At 35.7% G+C, this 18,289-nt stretch overlaps 2 protein-coding genes across 2 annotated transcripts in view; both read right to left on the reverse strand.

Moving 5' to 3' along the window:
• The window catches only part of LOC129938480 (arrestin domain-containing protein 3-like), a 378,789-nt gene extending 370,654 nt beyond the window's left edge, over window positions 1-8,135 (reverse strand). The window contains exon 1 of the mRNA XM_056046088.1: window positions 8,125-8,135. The gene's annotated coding sequence lies outside the window, so the exon portion shown is untranslated. The remainder of the gene's footprint in view (window positions 1-8,124) is intronic.
• Window positions 1-18,289, reverse strand: part of LOC129938483 (basement membrane-specific heparan sulfate proteoglycan core protein) — a 278,260-nt gene that overhangs the window by 197,755 nt on the left and 62,216 nt on the right. The window lies entirely within an intron of this gene.

Consider the following 18,289-nt stretch of genomic DNA (forward strand, 5'->3'; position numbering starts at 1 on the left):
TGCAGCAAAACTTTCGGCAAAAAGTGGGGACTTCAGTCGAAGATGATTTTATGGACGTACACAGCCGAAGTACGTCCAATCTTAACATATGGGTCGATTGTGTGGTGGCCTGCTCTTAGCAAAGCCTATAATATTTATAAGCTAAAGAAGGTTCAGAGAACAGCTTGCGTGGGCACCACAGGGGCCATGCGTACTTGCCCAACGGACGCCTTACACGTCATTTTGGATCTTCTACCAATCGACCTTTTTATTAAATACATAGTTTCCTGCAGCGCTATTAGGCTGAAGGAATCAAACAGCTGGTTGTCAAAACCTTAAGGTCACAGCAACACAACGAAATTGATTCCCTCAGATATTATCTCGGTAGACACTGACTACTGCACTCCTACTTTGAGCCTTAGTTTGGGTTTTAAGGTTATTTTCCCATCCAGAGAAGATTGGGAGGATGACATGGTGTCGATAGGTTTCGACACAATCATCTTTACTGACGGCTCAAAGATGGAGTGCGGAGTTGGTTCTGGGATCTCTTCTGAGTTCCTAAATGTAGCTAAATCCTTTAGACTTCCTGACTTTGCTATCGTTTTTAAGGCTGAACTGCTGGCAATAAAGGAGGCATGTAAGATACTTAAACAAAGCCCAAACCAAAACCGAAATGCGGCTATCTTTACAGACAGTCAGGCAGCTGTCAAAGCCATCAACTCGGCCAAATCCTCATCTAAATTGGGCCAGCAATTTCGCGATGAGCTTGCGAGCCTGAATATTATTCTCGGTGTCACCCTGATCTGGGTTCCGGGCCTTAGTGGTATCGTGGGAAATGAACGGGCTGACGAGCTAGCCAGGCAGGGATCGGCCCTTCATAGCTCATTTGCGAAAATGGTTAAAATTTCTCTTGGCGCAATGAAGGGTAAAATATTTTCTATCTATCAAACTGAATTAAACCAAAGGTGGAGCAATTTACCCAACTGCATTATATCTAGGAAGGTATGGCCCACCTGTAATAAAACCCGTACAAACCATCTTCTATGCAGGCCAAGGCAAGACAGAGCCAGGATTGTTGCGGTTTGTACCAGACATTGGCCTATAGGAGTTCATGCAGAGAAGTGACTAAAAAGACTAAAAAGAAAGTGAAACGATAATTCATTTCCCCTGCAAATGTCCTGCTTTGTCAAACACTAGAATGAAATACTTTGAAAAAGCATTCTTTCACGAGACACCTTATCTTTTTTCTCAATACAACAAAATGGCTCTAACATAATCGCTATAAAGCTTCTCTATAAATCTTTTCCTTTCTACCACAGGTCAAACGATTTTTTGGTATCAAAACGGCGCACTACAGCGCTAATTGGATCTCAGGCTAGGTTGCCTTGAGATCACCATTTCTACCTACCTACCATACCTTCCAACAAATCTAAAGATGCATATATATATATAATAACAACATAAATTATTCATAAAATATAAATAAAGTACCAAGTTTCTTATTTATACAAACTATCATCAATAAAAGATGTAAAATTAATGATTTTAGTTTATAGCTGCTTTTTAATATCTTAACCTATCCTGAAGCGAATTCATGTGACCAAGTTGTTCCCTGTTTTCAATTATAATCCTTTTTTAACCTTCCATTTTCTCTCAATCTCTCACATCTGTTGCTATATTTCAGTGAAAAGAATGCGTAGCTGACGAGTCATGATAAAAAAGGGCCAACGGACTAGAACCCCATTAGCCACACATACACTTTTTTACCCAAAAGAATTAATCCTTGTGTCGAAACAGGTGGACACGATTCAATTAAATAATAAATGAGTTCCATCAAAATTGTTTTTTTTTTTTTTATTCTGTCAATGTCCTATGTTTTTCATACCTATTCATAGATATGAGTATATACCTTCATACTCATCTCTGTAACCCTTTTTGGACAGAAAGTTTTGCGGTCCCTGGATGTTGAAACGGGGACACTGTGAAAAAAAAACAGCAAACATTTTCTAAGCGTATCGCCATTGCCTTTGTATACCTATAGAATAAAAAGGCTATATGGATTTAAAGGGAAGGTGGGAAAAAATTTAAGTTTACCATTTAATATTCTTTTGGGACGATATATCAGCCAGGGTGTCATTATTATGTATATAAAAGATTGAAATCACAAAAATGGGTTGCTATGAAAAAAAAGGCTAATCTCTGTTTTGTTTTTATACACATTACCAAAGCTATAGCATGTACGTAGTTAAGCCGAAAAGTATATATATTAAGGGACATCAGACAGACTTTCGACACAGTTTTTCTTTTTTAGTTTTGGGTATGACAATATGTACATAGTTTCAAAAAAAAATAATCTTAACTGAGAATATGACGAACTAAAAGGACATTATTTCATGCATACCTATACATACATACATGCAAAATTCATACAGATTACTTTTTCTGATTTGCGGAAAAATAAGTCATCAGAGATGAATTGAAGTGGTCATTCAATATGAAAAGATGCGAATTCAAGGCAATAAGTTCTCTACTTCATTTCAAAAAATATATTATTGGCGTCAAGACCTCCGGGCATGGAAAGTTGTATCTACATTTTTTTTTCCAAATAATAAGAGACACATTTAAGGCGTCTTATTTATTTTAATACAGGGTTTTCCAATTAGCAGGTCTTATATAAGAAACCCCCAAAAATAATCAATACCGAAATAAAAATCAAAATAAGTATTCTACGTTCCCTAGGAAAATGGAGATATATATTTATGACGTATTCTTTCTTAAATGTTAAAATAAATAATTTCATTTTCTCTTACTTGTAAATAATGGCGCTTTTTGATAGGGTGTTGGCCATAGCAAAGATCACGTTACATAATTTTTGATCTAAATTCATGAATAGTTTTAGTTCGAATTTTAAAAATCACTGTGTTCAAATGGTATACATGTGCATTCAAGAGGACACAAGCGTCCACAGGTTTTTCTCAAAACCCACCTCTGTCTATCAACTAATACTCTAACCTCTTCGTGGTGAACATCGTGTGCCTAGTACCTGAGCTGGGTTCCAATCCCAGTGGAAAGCTGTTGGGGGTAGCAAACTAGAGAGAGGGAAAGGTGCTTCCACTAAGGCACCTCCCTTATCCAGACGGCAACGAAGGAATTCCCGAGATGGAATCAACGGTGGCGTCTCCAGTTCCAGTATGGTAGAACTACTAAGTGAACACCTTATAGGGCTTCTACGACTTATTTGGAGCCTAGGCGTACGTATAGAAGCGGTTTATTCGGCTCCCCGTCCTTGGAGTTATACTACGGATCTGGACTTCAGGTTATGTGCTGTAGGGGAAACTTCCTGACCACGTAAGAAAATCATAGTTGCGAAGCACCAACAAGCTCCGGATACGGACGGTTTACCTTTTGACAACCCACAGAAACGAATTAAGGTCAACGAACTTTAGATATGCACGTGGAATGTTAGGTCCCTTAACAGACCACGTGCAGCTGAAAAATTAGTGGAGGCCCTAGACTGCTATAAAGCAGACATTACCAGCATCCAGGAAATACGATGGCAAAAAGAGGATAAAAAACTACGTTATTTACTATGGTGACTGCTACCGACAAAATCAACAGCGCTTATTTGAATGTGGCTTTGTCTGTGCAGCCATACTAAGGCAACAACTCTTGAGCTATAGGTGCATTAACGAGCGCCTCATGACCATCCGTATCAAGGCTAAATTCGGCAATATTAGCCTGTTCTGCGTGTACGCCCCACAGAAAAGAAGGATGACAACACCAAAGATTTTATGTTCTTCGAGCTCTTAAACAAAACATATGAGCAGTGTCCTATAGCTACGATATTAAAATAGTCCTGGAGATTTTAATGCCAAGCTAGAAAGGGAAGACATCTTCGGTGGAATAATCGTGAAAAAGCCTGCACGACAAAACTTACGAAAACAGATTCAGGCTCAGTAAGCGTTTTCAACATATAAACATCCATAAAGGAACTTGAAGTTTTTCAGACCAATATACCGTCAATCAGACTAACCATATTGCGCTCGACGCCAGTAAACGCTTTCAGCATCATGGATGTCTAAACTTTCCGAGGAGCTAACATCGACTCGGACAACTTTCTCGGTGTAGCCAGAGTAGGACTTCGGGTTTCCAGAACCATGGAAAAACAGGGAGGTGCTGGGAGAACCGAGTTACAAGTAACCTTTCTCGAAGTTCTCTGCCACCAACACAATGTATCGAAAACCAGTGGCAACATTGCCAAGATCAGAGCTGCAGCCTCTGATGTGCTGGGTTTCAAGCAGCCACCAACAAGGAACCCATCGTTTGATAAGGAATGTCGGCAGGCAAATGCAGTCAAATGCATTCAAACAACAGGCACGCAAAGCGGTGCTGCATAAAAGGACAAGAGCTGCTCATGAGCTCTATAAGCAGAAGAGGCGAGAGAATCACCGACTTCTCAGAAGGAAAAAGAAGATGTTGAGAGGTTTTAGAGCAGGAATGAAGTTCGAAAGTTTTATGAACAGGTGAAACGAAATTCACATGTATATAAACCTGGAACCGAAGGCTGCAAAGACGAAAGTGGAAACATCACCGTCCTCCCCACTTAGACGAAGTAAAGATTGCCATATCTGAGCTGAAATCTATTAAATCCGCTGGAGCGGATGGCTTGAATGCCGAGGTCCTTAAGCCAGCTGGAGATAAGTTGGTTAATAGCATGTACCAACTTATCTGTAAGATAGATATGGTCGGAAGAAAGCATGCCCGATGAATGGAACCTCAGTATTTTTTGCCCGATCCTGAAAAAATTAGACCCTCTAAACTGCATCAACTATAGAGGAATAATAACATCACCTATAAAATCTTCTCTGCCGTAATATGTGAACGTCTAAAGCCCATTGTCAACAACCTCATAGGTCCTTATCTGTGTGGTTTTAGACCAGGAAAGTCCAAAGTTGATCAAATATTCACATTACGGCAGATCCTGGAAAAACCCAAGACCACCTAATTGACATCCACCATCTTTTCATAGATTTCAAGACCGCATTTGACAGCATATACAGGGAGCTGTATAGAGACATGTCTAGTTTTGGCATCCCTGCTAGACTAGTCCGTTTGTGCAGGATGACCATGGAGAATTCACGCTGCTCCATGAAGGTTGGAAACAACTTTATAGAACCTTTCGATGTCAAAAAAGGTTTTAGACAAGGTGATGCGCTGTCATGTGATTTTTTTAACATTGTACTTGAAAGAATAGTGCAGAGCTCACACGTCAACACTAGAGGCACTATCTTTCAAAAGCCTGTCCAATAACTGGCATATGCTGATGACATTGACATAATCGGAAGAACTCAGCGTGATGTCAATGGGGCTTTTGTGAGTATTGAGGCAGAGGCGGCAAAAATGGGTTAAACTGTTAATGAGGGCAAAACAAAGTAGATGCTGTCGTCAAGAAAGGACTTACAGCACCGACGTGTCGGTCAAAACGTCATAATCGACAGACGTAATTTTGGGGCAGTCTAAGAATTCGTCTACCTAGGCTCCGCTGTAAACACAGAAAACAACATCAACGCTGAGATCAAACAAAGAATTTCCCTTGCTTACTGCTGTTTCTTTGGACTAGGAAAGCTATTGAGTGGTAAAGTCCTCTCCCGAGGGACCAAAGTGTTGCTATATAAGACCCTTATCATCCCCGTCCTGCTCTACGGTGCAGAAGCATGGACTATGACAAAAGCGGATGAAAGCACCTTGGGTCGGTTCGAGAGAAAAGTTTTTCGTGTGAGGTACGGTGCCGTATGCATCGAATTGGAGTAGAGGAGAAGATGGAACGACAAGATGTACGGGCTGTACAGCGACGTAGACTTAGCCAGAAGGGTAAAAGTCCAACGACTATAAGATGGCTGGGTCACGTTAATCGCATTTAAACCAATGCTCCGGCCCGAAAAGTCTTCGAATCCACACTCAAATTGCAGCGCAGTAGAGGAAGACCGCGAATCAGGTGGCACGCACAAGTGGAAAGTAACCTCACCCAACTTGGGATTCGAAACTGGAGATACTCGCTAAGGACCGATCTAGATGGAGAAGTTTGTTGGGTGAGGCCCTAATTCACACAAAACTGTAGCGCCACCTTAAATAAGTAAGTAAGTATTCGAGCCGCAAATCAATTTCTACCAACTATGTGCCAGTTGAATTTTTAAGGTTTTTATTTTTGTAGAAAAAGCTCTTCATCTAATTTTAAACATTTTAACAGATTTTAAAAAATATTATTTATTATTGTATAAAGTGTCTATCGTAATAAAAGCACCCACTTAAAGAAAGACCCTTCTGCAAATTCATTTGAAGTCATTATATCAAACTATTGACGTACGCACACTCGAAATTTCGGGAAATGTCAAAATTTTCAATTGTACAAATTAGATCGATTGCAATAACTTAACATTGGAAGTGAATAAATCTCGAAGGAATCAATTTTAGTTTCCAAAATCCCCAACTTCCAGGTTTGTATAGCGCCACTTCTTCTCTTATGGCAATTGCATGACATTCGTAACCATAAAGGCATGAGCTTAAAGGCTTATAAGTTCCTTCCAAGTTCTACTTCTCTTAAGGTTTCTTTATAGCCTTTTTTTAAATCCGACTTCAAAATCAATCTTTCGACTTTGTTTTAAAATTTTAAAAGCAGTATATAAGGGTTTTAAACCCTGTTTTCATTTGTTTTTAAATATTTCATTCCATAGGTTTTTTTCTATTCCAGCTCTAATTTTGGTGTGTTGATGTATATTTAGTGTCATTTCATTCATAAGGTTCTAGTTTTGATATTAAAAAACGATATGGTCATATAGATGTTAAAAAATAACAAAATAAATCTTAAATTTAATGTCGTTAACCTTTTTAATCAATTTAACTTGAACCCGTCTCGACTTAGTTTAACCAAAATTGTGTGTAAAAGACCACTATCCATATATATTTTTTGGAACTTTATCCAAATTTTGTAACCACTAAAAATATATGATACAACAGTTTAAGTTCACTTGTCGGAACGAACAAAAATTTAATTTTATCTTCCATAGTAAATATACCTTTTCTACCATTTTGTCAATCCCAACAAACTTTTTTGAAACTAAAAATATTGCAAAGCTCCTGTTTATTTACTAATTGTATTATCTGCTATATAGTTCTTTTCTATGAACTTACTTTTTTCAGAATTCTTAATTAAATTTTAACCTTCAGGTTTCCCGTTCTTTCGGCGAAGTCTTACAGATGTATACTCGTTTCTATGTAGGTACCTTTTCGCAGTATTGTATTTACAAAAGCTGGGGTGGGGTGTATGATACCACACCCTACGGATGAATCTAATAAAACAAAACCTTTATATATTAAATTTTGAAAAGTTTTAAACCACAACCAATGAGAGTAATTTATACTAAAATGTTTTCCCACCCAATTATTTGCTCCCGCTAGATCTACCTACAAATATTATGTTTATGCAATACTTCTATACAGACGCTACGGTAACATGGCTATATATGTAGATATGAACGTGCGTCGTTAACTTCATCTTTTCCTTTTTGTAGCCGAATATTTGTACTAAAAATATAAAATATAATAAAAGCAAGTCTAGGTATATGTTTTTGGTTAAAGCTCAACTCGTCTTCTTCAGTTATTTGAACCCACAGCCACAATATTGGAGTGAACTTTATTGTGGCTGGCCACCACAACGTAGCAGTTTGAATTCTCAATAGAAAAGCGGTCCTGAAAAAGGATCTAGAATACACGAAAACGGTGTACCTATCATGGTGATGGTAAATGGTGAATGGTTTTTGGTGGCAGAAGCAATGGTGGTGGTTTTGGTTTGTTTTCACTTTGCTACGATGATATTCTACTATGTGGATCCGTTGCAATGTTTTCTGGTTTTGAGGCGGTGTGTTTTGAACATTTGAACTTTTCCACCTTAATTATGATTGACAATAGAGAGTTTCTGGAAGTAAAATTGTTTTTTTTCTTATTCTTTAAATTAATCAACCACACTGAGAAAAATATATAAATTCTCTATGAAATAATGAAGTTTAGTACAAATTTCTGGCTTCCAAATTCGCAAAGTTTGTAGTAATCGATATAGATGTACCACTACAAGGCACAATAAAAAATAACTAAGGAAATGAGGTACAAGTCCAAACTGAAATCGATTTCATAGTAATACAGTTGGTTTTCAATCTAGATGATTCAGGAAGACTCATCCACCTCGTCTGCGGTTGCAATTCAATTCTTCAAATCATTAACTAGTTCCAACTGGGCATATTTTTCTACCATTTTCACTATTGCCAGCCGTTTTTTGAGCATATCACTACAAAATGTTCAATACTTTTGTAGTTAATTTGAGCCTTTCCAATCTTCAATAATAGTTCTTAACTTGTCAAGTGTCAACAGATGACAGCTTAAAAATTTAAATTTTTTTTAAAAGGCGTGTTATTGGAAATGATACCGTTTTTATAAAACCTTTTAAATGGAATATTAAATAAATCAATCTGTATCAATTTTTTGAAAACTTTTCTAAATTAAAATACTTTATTCCAATAGAATAAGTTGAACAAAGGAATCAACCTCGGAATGAGATATATAGCTTTCTTAACATTGTGTAAAAGGTTTCATAAAATCTCGTGTCCCCGTTTTCGTGATCATCTTCGTTTCTGGCGTGGCAAAATCGCATCGTCACTTCCTCGCGGTGCCCGCTGGATACCCAACCAACGACGAACGTTGGATCCATTGGATCCATGAGCTGAGTCACCTGAGTTATCTTTTCAGGAACTAAGAGGAAAAGAACAGAAATACCGCTCTGAATGCACCAGCTCACGATTAAATCCAAGAGCGTCTGACACATATTGTGCGGCACACTGGTCAGCGTCTGTACCCTGTGGGGCGGCTGAATATAAACTATGGATAGAAGTAACTGATCTTTTTCTAGTACGAACACTAAGTTAACAAAATTATGGAACAAAACGACTAGATTAAATACCCCAGGTGGCACTCCAGTGAAACTGGTAAATCCACTTACGAGGTCTGTCCTATATATTCTGGATAGGACCACAAGAACTCCCCCAAAAAAATTTACTTCAGGGGTTACATCATCGACAACCTCAAACAATACTATAGATGTTAAAAACATCAGCGAAAAAGGAACCAAGATCAATAAAGAGATCGACATCACAGATCAACAGAGTTCCAACAAAGTCAAAGAGAAAGACCAATCAAAATCAAAGAACTACTTTGAAGAATGATAAATTCAAATAGCGGCAAGAAAACAACTTGAAGTTCTAGTTCAAAGTCTTCTGTTGCAAGTGAAAAAGCTCGAAGAGAAAGTTTCCTTGCTTGACAAGAAAGATTCAGAGTCCACGATTGAAACTGTTTGAAACTGAGAAAAAGAAAAATAAGCATACCACAAAGAAACGTAAACGTAGTCACGAGACTCGTTCAAGAAATCAGAAAAGCTCTAAAACCGAAAATAACAAAAAATTGATTACAGGAACTAAAGTGGTAGCTGTTGCTAAATCAATATCTCACGCTAAGGGCAGCAAAAAAATTACAACACCACCATTTATGATCTCCGGATTTGCAATTTTTGGAGATCTTAAGAAAATAATAGAAAAATGTACTAAATAGCTTGCAAATACACATGGTACAACAAAGACAACTGGAAGGTCACAGTCGGAGAAGCTGACGAGTATAGATCTGTCACTGAAGAACTGAGCAAACACCAAATACGATGGCACTCATATGAGAACGAAGCTACAAGGGCAATAAAAGTAGTAGCCAGAGGTCTTCATTCCTCGTGCTCTCCCGAGGAAGTAGTAGAAGATCTTCTACAAAAAGCCTTCCAAGCCCTTGATGCAGTCAATCTATTTTAGAATGAGACAATTAAAAACTCCTCCGGAAAATCGATGACAAGTAAGAGGTTACTGCCTTTGTTCATGCATACTTTTGACTGCACACAAAGTCTCGAGGAGATTTATAAAGTAAGATCAATCTTGGGCATAGCTGTTAAAATTGAACCACTCCGAAATCCTAAAGTTGTTCCGCAGTGCAAACGTTGCCAACCTTTTGGTCATACCCAAAAATACTGTAACCGAGAGTTTGCTTGTGTAAAGTGCGAAGGAAAACATGCAACTAAAAATTGTCCTATGAGCAAAGATCATAAAGCAAAATGTGTGAACTACAACTGCCCAGTTGCAAAAAAATTCCAAGAGTTCAGAAGCAAAAATACATCTGCTAGAAACAACCCAGAAACACAGTAAATGCTGATTTAACTGCTAAAAACAATACTCAGAAGCAACCACCTAAAAAGGCTGTTCAAAGTAAAAGCGATGAAAAGAAAGCCTATTCTCAGATTGTTAAAAATGTGCGGAAGAATGAAGAGACTTCCATAAAAGAAATGCTACAACTTATTCTTAAAAGAATTGATAATCAGGATTTGAATATCAAACTGCTAAGCGAAAAAGTCGCTCTTAAAAAACAATGATGGACAGAACACTTAAAATCGCTACATGGAATGCAAAAGGTCCTATACAACATTCATCCGAATTAAAAATGTTTTTAGATCAACATATCGATATTTGCCTAGTGTCCGAAACTCTTTCTCCAATGGCCAAAGTCTAGATAATTTAATAGAAAACAATTCATGTTACCACGTCCCACATCCAGCTGACAAGGCCAGAGGTGGATCGGCGATTCTTATAAAAGAAAGCTTAAAACATTTTGAAGTAACCAAGAAAATATGGAAGAAATAACTATTAGTATTAGTATGAAAAAGAAAGAGTTTAAGGTAGCAGCTATATACTGCCCACCAAGGCGCTCCCCGACGGAAGATGACTACACAGATCTATTTAATCTTCTTGGGCATAACTTTCTTGTTGGTGGAGACTTCTATGCAAAACACACCCATTGGGGTTCAAGACTTATATCAACAAAAGGCAAACAACTTTTCCAGCAGGCCGTAAAAACAATGGTGAATTCTATTCCTCCACGTCGCCAATTTACTGGCCTTCCGATAGTAACAAAATACCAGACCTTATTGACTTTTTCGTAGCTAAAGGAATCAAAGGAAATCACATTAGTGTCGAAGGTGATTATGACCTGTCATCAGATCATACTCCAGTGATTCTATCACTAAGTGAATCGAAAGTACTAAAAGAAAGTAATCCAAAGCTTGTAAATAAGAAAATAAATTGGAATGATTTTAGAGAAAGGCTTTTAAGTTTTATAAATTTAAGATCTCCCATGGATGCATTCGAGTAAATTGATTATGAAATGGAACAATTTATTGCCGATGTGCAACAGGCTGCTGAAGAAAGTACTTCAACATTTTCTAATAGAAGACAAAATGAAATAAAAATTGATAATAGAGAAAAGAAGAGCTCGAAGAAAATGGCAAAATACTAGATTTCCAGATAATAAAACAACGTTTAACCGTATAAGCAACAAACTTAAAAAAAAACTTTACAAATTCAAAAATGATTCACTCAGTACATTCCTAAGGAATTTAACGACTGATGCTTCAACCGATTTTTCGCTATGGAAAGCAGCTAAGCGCCTGGAAAGACCGCAGTTACAAAACTCGCCCTTGAAATCTCAAGATGTGAAATGGATCGGTAACACGAAAAAAAATCTAACCTTTTCGCTGAACATCTTGCGAATGTTTTTAAGCCATACTCATCAAACGCGGCTGAAAATAACTTACAGTTTGTTGATAACATAGATGAAAGTGAAATACCAATTGTGTAAGACTTAAAGAAATAAAAAGTATGTTTTTACATCATTTACCAAATAAAAATCACCAAGTTACGATCTAATTACTGATCAGGTTATAAAAGCATTCATAAATTTCCAATATATAATAAATGCATGCCTTAAGCACCGGTATGTCCCGCACCATTGGAAAATTGCTGAAGTAATTGTCATACCAAAGCAAGGTAAACCACCTACAGAAGTGACGGCTTACAGACCAATATCGCTTATACCAATTATGGCAAAAGTTTTTGAAAAAACTGCTTCTGAAGAGACTTAGCAAAATCATAGAAGAAAGAAGGTTAATCCTCCTAAGCCATCAGTTTGGCCTTAGAAATAAACATTCCACGAAAGATCAAGTTCATAGAATATCGGATGTAATAGAAAAAGCATTAGAAGAAAAACAAGTATGTTCAGATATTTTCTTAGATGTTGCTCAAGCTTTTGACAAGGTTTGGCATGAGGGACTTGAGTACAACCTGCAAGGGGATCTTCCCAGGCAGTACTTTGAAATATTAAAATCGTTCATCTCAGACCGATTGTTTAGAGTAAGGTACGATCAAGAATACTCGGAATTGAAGAAAAAAGAAGCCGATGTACCACAAGGAAGTGTCCTAGGTCCTACCCTGTATTTACTATACACAAGGGATATTCCAGTTGGTAATCACACGATAATGGCTACTTTTGCAGATGATACCGCAATTTTGGTACCCGACAAATGTTTCTCTAAGGCAGGAGTGAAACTACAAAATGCTGTCGACACAGTGAGACCTTGGACCGATAAATGTCGTATAAAACTCAATGAAACAAAATCTTCACATATAAACTTTACAAATAAATTAATAATCAAGCTGTTTTTTACGCCAATAATGCCAAATACCTTGGAATGACTCTAGATGCAAAGCTAAAGTGGAAAGAGCACATCAAAAAGAAAAGAGAGGAACTAAACTTGAAATATATAAAAATGTACTGGTTGCTTGGTATAACAATTCTGATTTACCAATCCAAAACAAAAAAAGAGGCTGGGATGCGACCCACACTGATAACTTCCCATCCCGTCTGTCGATTTGTCTTGCTTAAAAGTTTGTCTATATGCCCTGGTATTAATTTTTACCAAATTTGCGTACTATTTCTTGTAGATTTTATTTTTTATGAAAAAACCGACTGTTGGATTTTTATATAAAAATTACTGAATATCGAAAACAATATTTTCTGTGAAATAAAATAAGTTTCAAGCCAATATTTTTAAGTTTTGAAAAGCTATTTGAGTCGAAAGTAAATTTTTACGAAGTTTTAGTATTGTTTTTATTTTAGAGTTTTATTTTTTGTAAAAAAAACTGTCAATTCGATTTTTTAAAAATTTTACCAACAATATTTCTTATGAGATAAAATTACTCTAAAGCCAATACTTAAAATTTTTAAAGAGATATTTGAGTCGAAAATCAATTTTTACCAACTTTTATAAACTTTTTGTTTAGGTTTTTATTTTTTGTAAAAAAAACTGTCAATTCGATTTTTCTCAAACTTTAATTGTATGTTGACAACAAGATTTTTTGAAAGATAAAAGTAAATAAAAGCCAATATCTCAAAGTTTTGAAAAGATATTCAAATCGAAAATCAATTTTGTACCAACTTTTATAATTTTTTTTTTAGGTTTTTATTTTTTGTAAAAAAAACTGTCCAATCGATTTTTCTCAAAATTTTTCAGAATGTTGAAAACAATATTTCTTATAAGATAAAACAAAATTGAAGCCTTAATTTCAAGTTTTTGAAAAGATATTTGAATCGATATTCAATTTTTACGAACTTTGAGTAATGTTTTTTTTTTAGATTTTTATTTTTTATAAAAAAAACTGTCAATTAGATTTTTCTCAAAATTTTATCAGATGTCAAAAACACTATTCTTCGTTGCACAAAACTATTTTAGAGATGAAATCATATTTCAGTCCTAAAATTTTGGAGATGACAAATTTTTTTTTTCAGTTTTATTGATTTAAAAAAAAAGCCGTTATATTTAATTTTTTTCAAAAAATATTCCTGTTTGGTATCACGTTACAATCTATTATATAAAATTTAATTCAAGTCTCTAGCGTTTTTGGTTCGTAAGATATTTAGGGTTAACCAAAATCTTCACCTTTTTTTCAAACTGCTATAGTAAAAAAACCACCCACGCAATTTTCTTGAGAGCCCTTTCTGCATCTTTCTGCCTTATTATCTGTATAACAAAATTGATTTGAAATCGATATCTCTTCTGTTTCTTGAGCTATGGACGACGAAAAAAACGTCGCGAACGTACGGACGTACAAACGTACGTACACACGCACGCACAGACATCTTTCTAAAAATCTTTTATTTCGACTCTAGGGACCTTGAAACGTCGAGAAATGTCAAAATTTTCAATTTGACAAATCGGACCCATTACAATAACTTCCTATGGGAAGTTAATAATGCTGTATAATAAAGTACTTAAGCCTGTTTGGACCTATGGAATCCAATTATGGGGCTGTACAAAGAAAAAAAAAATACCGAAATCATCCAAAAATTCCAAAACAAAGTCCTTCGTGGAATAGTTAATCCACCTTGGTACATAAGAAATACCGATCTACATCGTGACTTACAAATAGAAATGGTTACAGAAGTTGTTAAAAAATACGCTGTATCGCACAACCAAAGACTGCAAGGTCATACTTATTCTGAAATGAAGTACGTCTTGAATAAGAAACTATGTTCGGAGTTAAACGTTTAAACTTCCCCCAAAATGATTGCACAAAGTTAAAAAAGAAAATTCGGAAGTCGATCCTTCAAGATTGGCCCTGATGAAGAGGTGGTTTTAGTGGTTAAGAGTCCCAAACTACTTAGTGTCAAATACTGCCAAGTGTCTTTTGAAGATTTCCTTCTGTAAATATTTCGGCTCTAGGTACCTTGAAACATCGAGAAATGTTAAATTTTGAATTAGACAAATCGGACTGATTACTTTAACTTCCTAACGAAAGGTTACAATCGGTACTTACTCCGATTCATAAGCGCTTAGAACGTCATACGATGAGAGTATTGGGCGGAACACAGGTAGAACGTATTTTGCAAATACTTCTTAAAGAATTTGAATTTTCAGTCCAAGCTTATCGACGGATCTTATCTGGTCTTTCTTGCGTTCTTCAGTTGGGACATACTTCCTAGGACCAAAGATATCTCCTTGACCGAACTTCCTTCTCCTTCAAAACAAATATTACGTCTTAAGTATATGTCATTTAAGTGATAAGCTGCAGCGAATTTACCCAAATTAATGCGAGTTTGGCATCCAAAAACATAACGCTGTGAAACGCGAAGCAATGGGCATGAGTTAATACCGAATAGACCAGTAACCAAGAGAAGTCCAGAAGCCAAAACCTTGAGGAAAACAACCTAATTGGTCAACACACTTTTTAGCTCCATGTTCTTGAGAGTATTGGGGACATGTTTACTGAAGACACCACGATCAGGGTTGTTCCTGGCTAAATTCTGAATTGGCCTTTAGTTTCTTTAAGTAAATAACACAGTCATCTCCGTTCTTGGGACCTCCAATCTTCTTAACTTTCTTTATTGGATTTTTTTTTTAAACTGGTCATTATGTTGACTTGAGGCATTCGTACATCTTGCTTATGGAGTAACCCATAATTGTACCTCCAAGGTAGGCATTTAAGGGGTGTTTTTAAATTTTTTCTACAAGTTTAATTATTAAAAACCCGTGTACTCAGCACTGTATTTGGTGCTTGAAAAAAGTTTACAAATTTTAAAGAAAAATTACTTTTCTGAAATGACTTTTTTTACTTTCTGTCCTCTATCTCCAAAAAAGTAGAGTGTATGTTACACATTGCAACAATTTTGGGGAAGTATATCACCATTGGTCCTATAAAAACAGGTATAATCACGAAAAAGCGGTATTACCGATTTTTGGTGCTCCATATCATATATCACATGCGCGAGCATTTATAAGACTTCTTAAACAATATTTAGAACACAAATAGCGAGGTTTAAACAAATTTCTAGCTTACTATCTCTCATACCGAGATGAAATCCTTATTTTATTGGACTACTTCTGAAGTTTGTCTTTAAAGCCGCAAGAATAAATGTACCTAACCTTGTGATTGACATTTAAAACGTTTTGACGTATGTACATTTTAAAATAATAATTTTAAATTGAAACACATTTTCCAATATTCTAGATATTGAATTGTAACTTAGAGACTAAAGATTTTTCCCAGTGTAGGCTTTTGTTCCAAACAACTCTGTAGGTCCTATTTTTCCCTACTACTTTTTGAAAAAGGAAATACAAGAAAAACTATGATAGACGTGCACAAGCAATTCCGTCAAAGTTCAGTATGAGATAGACTTCTTGAAATTAAAAAAAAAACGGATCTTTTTGCTGAATATACTTTTCATGTTAGAAGGATGTTTGTGTGTCAGTATTAAATTTTGTTTGTTAGATATTTTTATTAAATGAAAACTAGATGATTCAAAAATCATTTGTAAACAACTACTACACACATACATACCTAAATATGTATGTAAATATGCATAACTTAATTTTCATAGAAACTATACCCTTCTAAAAAGTAATTGTGGTTATATTTCACAACATTTTAAACTTTAACTCTGAAGAATATAGCTATAAACAAACCTATGTAAGTATATATTCATAACATAATTAATTTAGTTATATTTGATGAAAAAATATATAATTTTGACAACAAAAGTTCTTGCTATTTCGAAAGTTTTATAATTGAAAGAAATATTATGTGTAGCTACATATTTTAAGTTGATTAAATAAAATAAAATAACTGGCCTCGGATGAATATAATTTTCATTTCATTAAAAATGCGAAAACCTGCCTATAGAAAGTATATGAATGCCGAATTTGAGCTGAGGATAAATACAGTGTAAATTATGATTAAGACCATGTTAATGAAATGGTGAATATATTAAAAAGAAACATATTCGTAGCCAGTATTCAATATCATTTAGATTAACTTATAGATATATGCATACGTTTTTGCATACGGTTTAATGTTTTTTTTTAATTTGTTTGTAACTTGAAAATAAAAGTTTTATTTTTCTAGGGTTATAATGAAAAAATACACTGTTTCCTGTGAGCTCAAATTCGGTCTATAGAAATGAAGGACAAAAATACATTCGATATTATTCACTATTTCGAAAAAGGGAAATATTTCGTCAAAAACTCATTTAATTTGACATGAAAAGAATATAATGCTCTCCTTTCTTCTTTCTGGTTTAAGTGGCACTTAACATTCCGTGTAGCCACTTTGAATGAAAGTTTATGGGTATAGAAATTCGAATGTCCAATTGAAAATGTTGACATTTCTCGACGTTTCAAGGTCCCTAGAGTCAAAATAAAAGATTTTAAGAACGTCCGTACGTTCGAGAGGTTTTTTTTGTCGTTCATATCTCAAAACCCAGTAGAGATATCGATTTCAAATAAATTTTGTTACACAGATAATAATGCAGCAAGATTCAGAGAGTTCTCTCAAGAAAATTGCGTGGGTGTTTTTTCAGAGGCAATACTCCCACTTTCGTCTTTCCGAGCTCGGAAAATTATAATGGATGGGAGAATGTGCTTGATAACTTTAGTAAACAACCGTAATTTATTAGTGGAGAATTGGAGAGTTTCCCCTTTGAATTCGTTTTCGGATAACAAGTGGATTCTTTTTCAAATTAATTTCGAGTCGAAAGACTCCAAAAGAAATGACTATACGAAATTCAGTCAAATTGCGAATTCAAAACTAAGAAACTTATCGAATCTCACTGAATCGATAGGAGACCTTGTATAAAAGGTGAAAACCTTTGAAACTTCTATAAGTAAAGCTTTTAGAGTCTCTTCCACAGTTAAATATAGTCGTAAAACCCTTCCTTCTTGGTGGAATGAAGAACTGTCGAGTCTTAGGAAAATGACGAGGACAATTTTCAATATCTGCCACAAACATAAGTTTTACCAACCGTATTACAAACAAGCCCTGTCATCAGCCAAAAGACAAGGCTGGAGAGAATACTGTCAATCAATCGAAGACATAAAGACTCCGCAAGGCTCAGCAAAGTTTTATCGAAGGAACATTGTAATTCTTCATTTCTAAAAAAGCCTGATGGGACGTGGACAGCCTCTCCAGCCGAATCTCTTGAGCTACTGATGAAGACGCACTTTCCGGGTTGCGAAAGTGATAACACCGAATCGCTTGAAACCACAGAGTTAAACGTAGCTCATATGTAGCAAGTCAATTCCGTTATAACCAGAGAAAATATTTTGTGGGCCTTCATAATTTTTTCACCATATAAATCCCCAGACATGGATGGCATACTGCCAGTTATGCTTCAAAAGTTGCATGATGTGGCAGCTCGATGGCTGGAACAAATTTTCAAAGGATGTCTCCTTCTCAAACATGTGCCCATGTCGTGGAGACAGGTCAAAGTAGTTTTTATCCTGAAAGTGGGTAGGCGAGGTCACAAATCCGCGAAGTATTTCAGACCAATAAGCTTAACATATTTTGTG

This window comes from Eupeodes corollae, chromosome 1, assembly GCF_945859685.1.
Source record: "Eupeodes corollae chromosome 1, idEupCoro1.1, whole genome shotgun sequence".
NCBI classification, from domain to species: domain Eukaryota; kingdom Metazoa; phylum Arthropoda; class Insecta; order Diptera; family Syrphidae; genus Eupeodes; species Eupeodes corollae.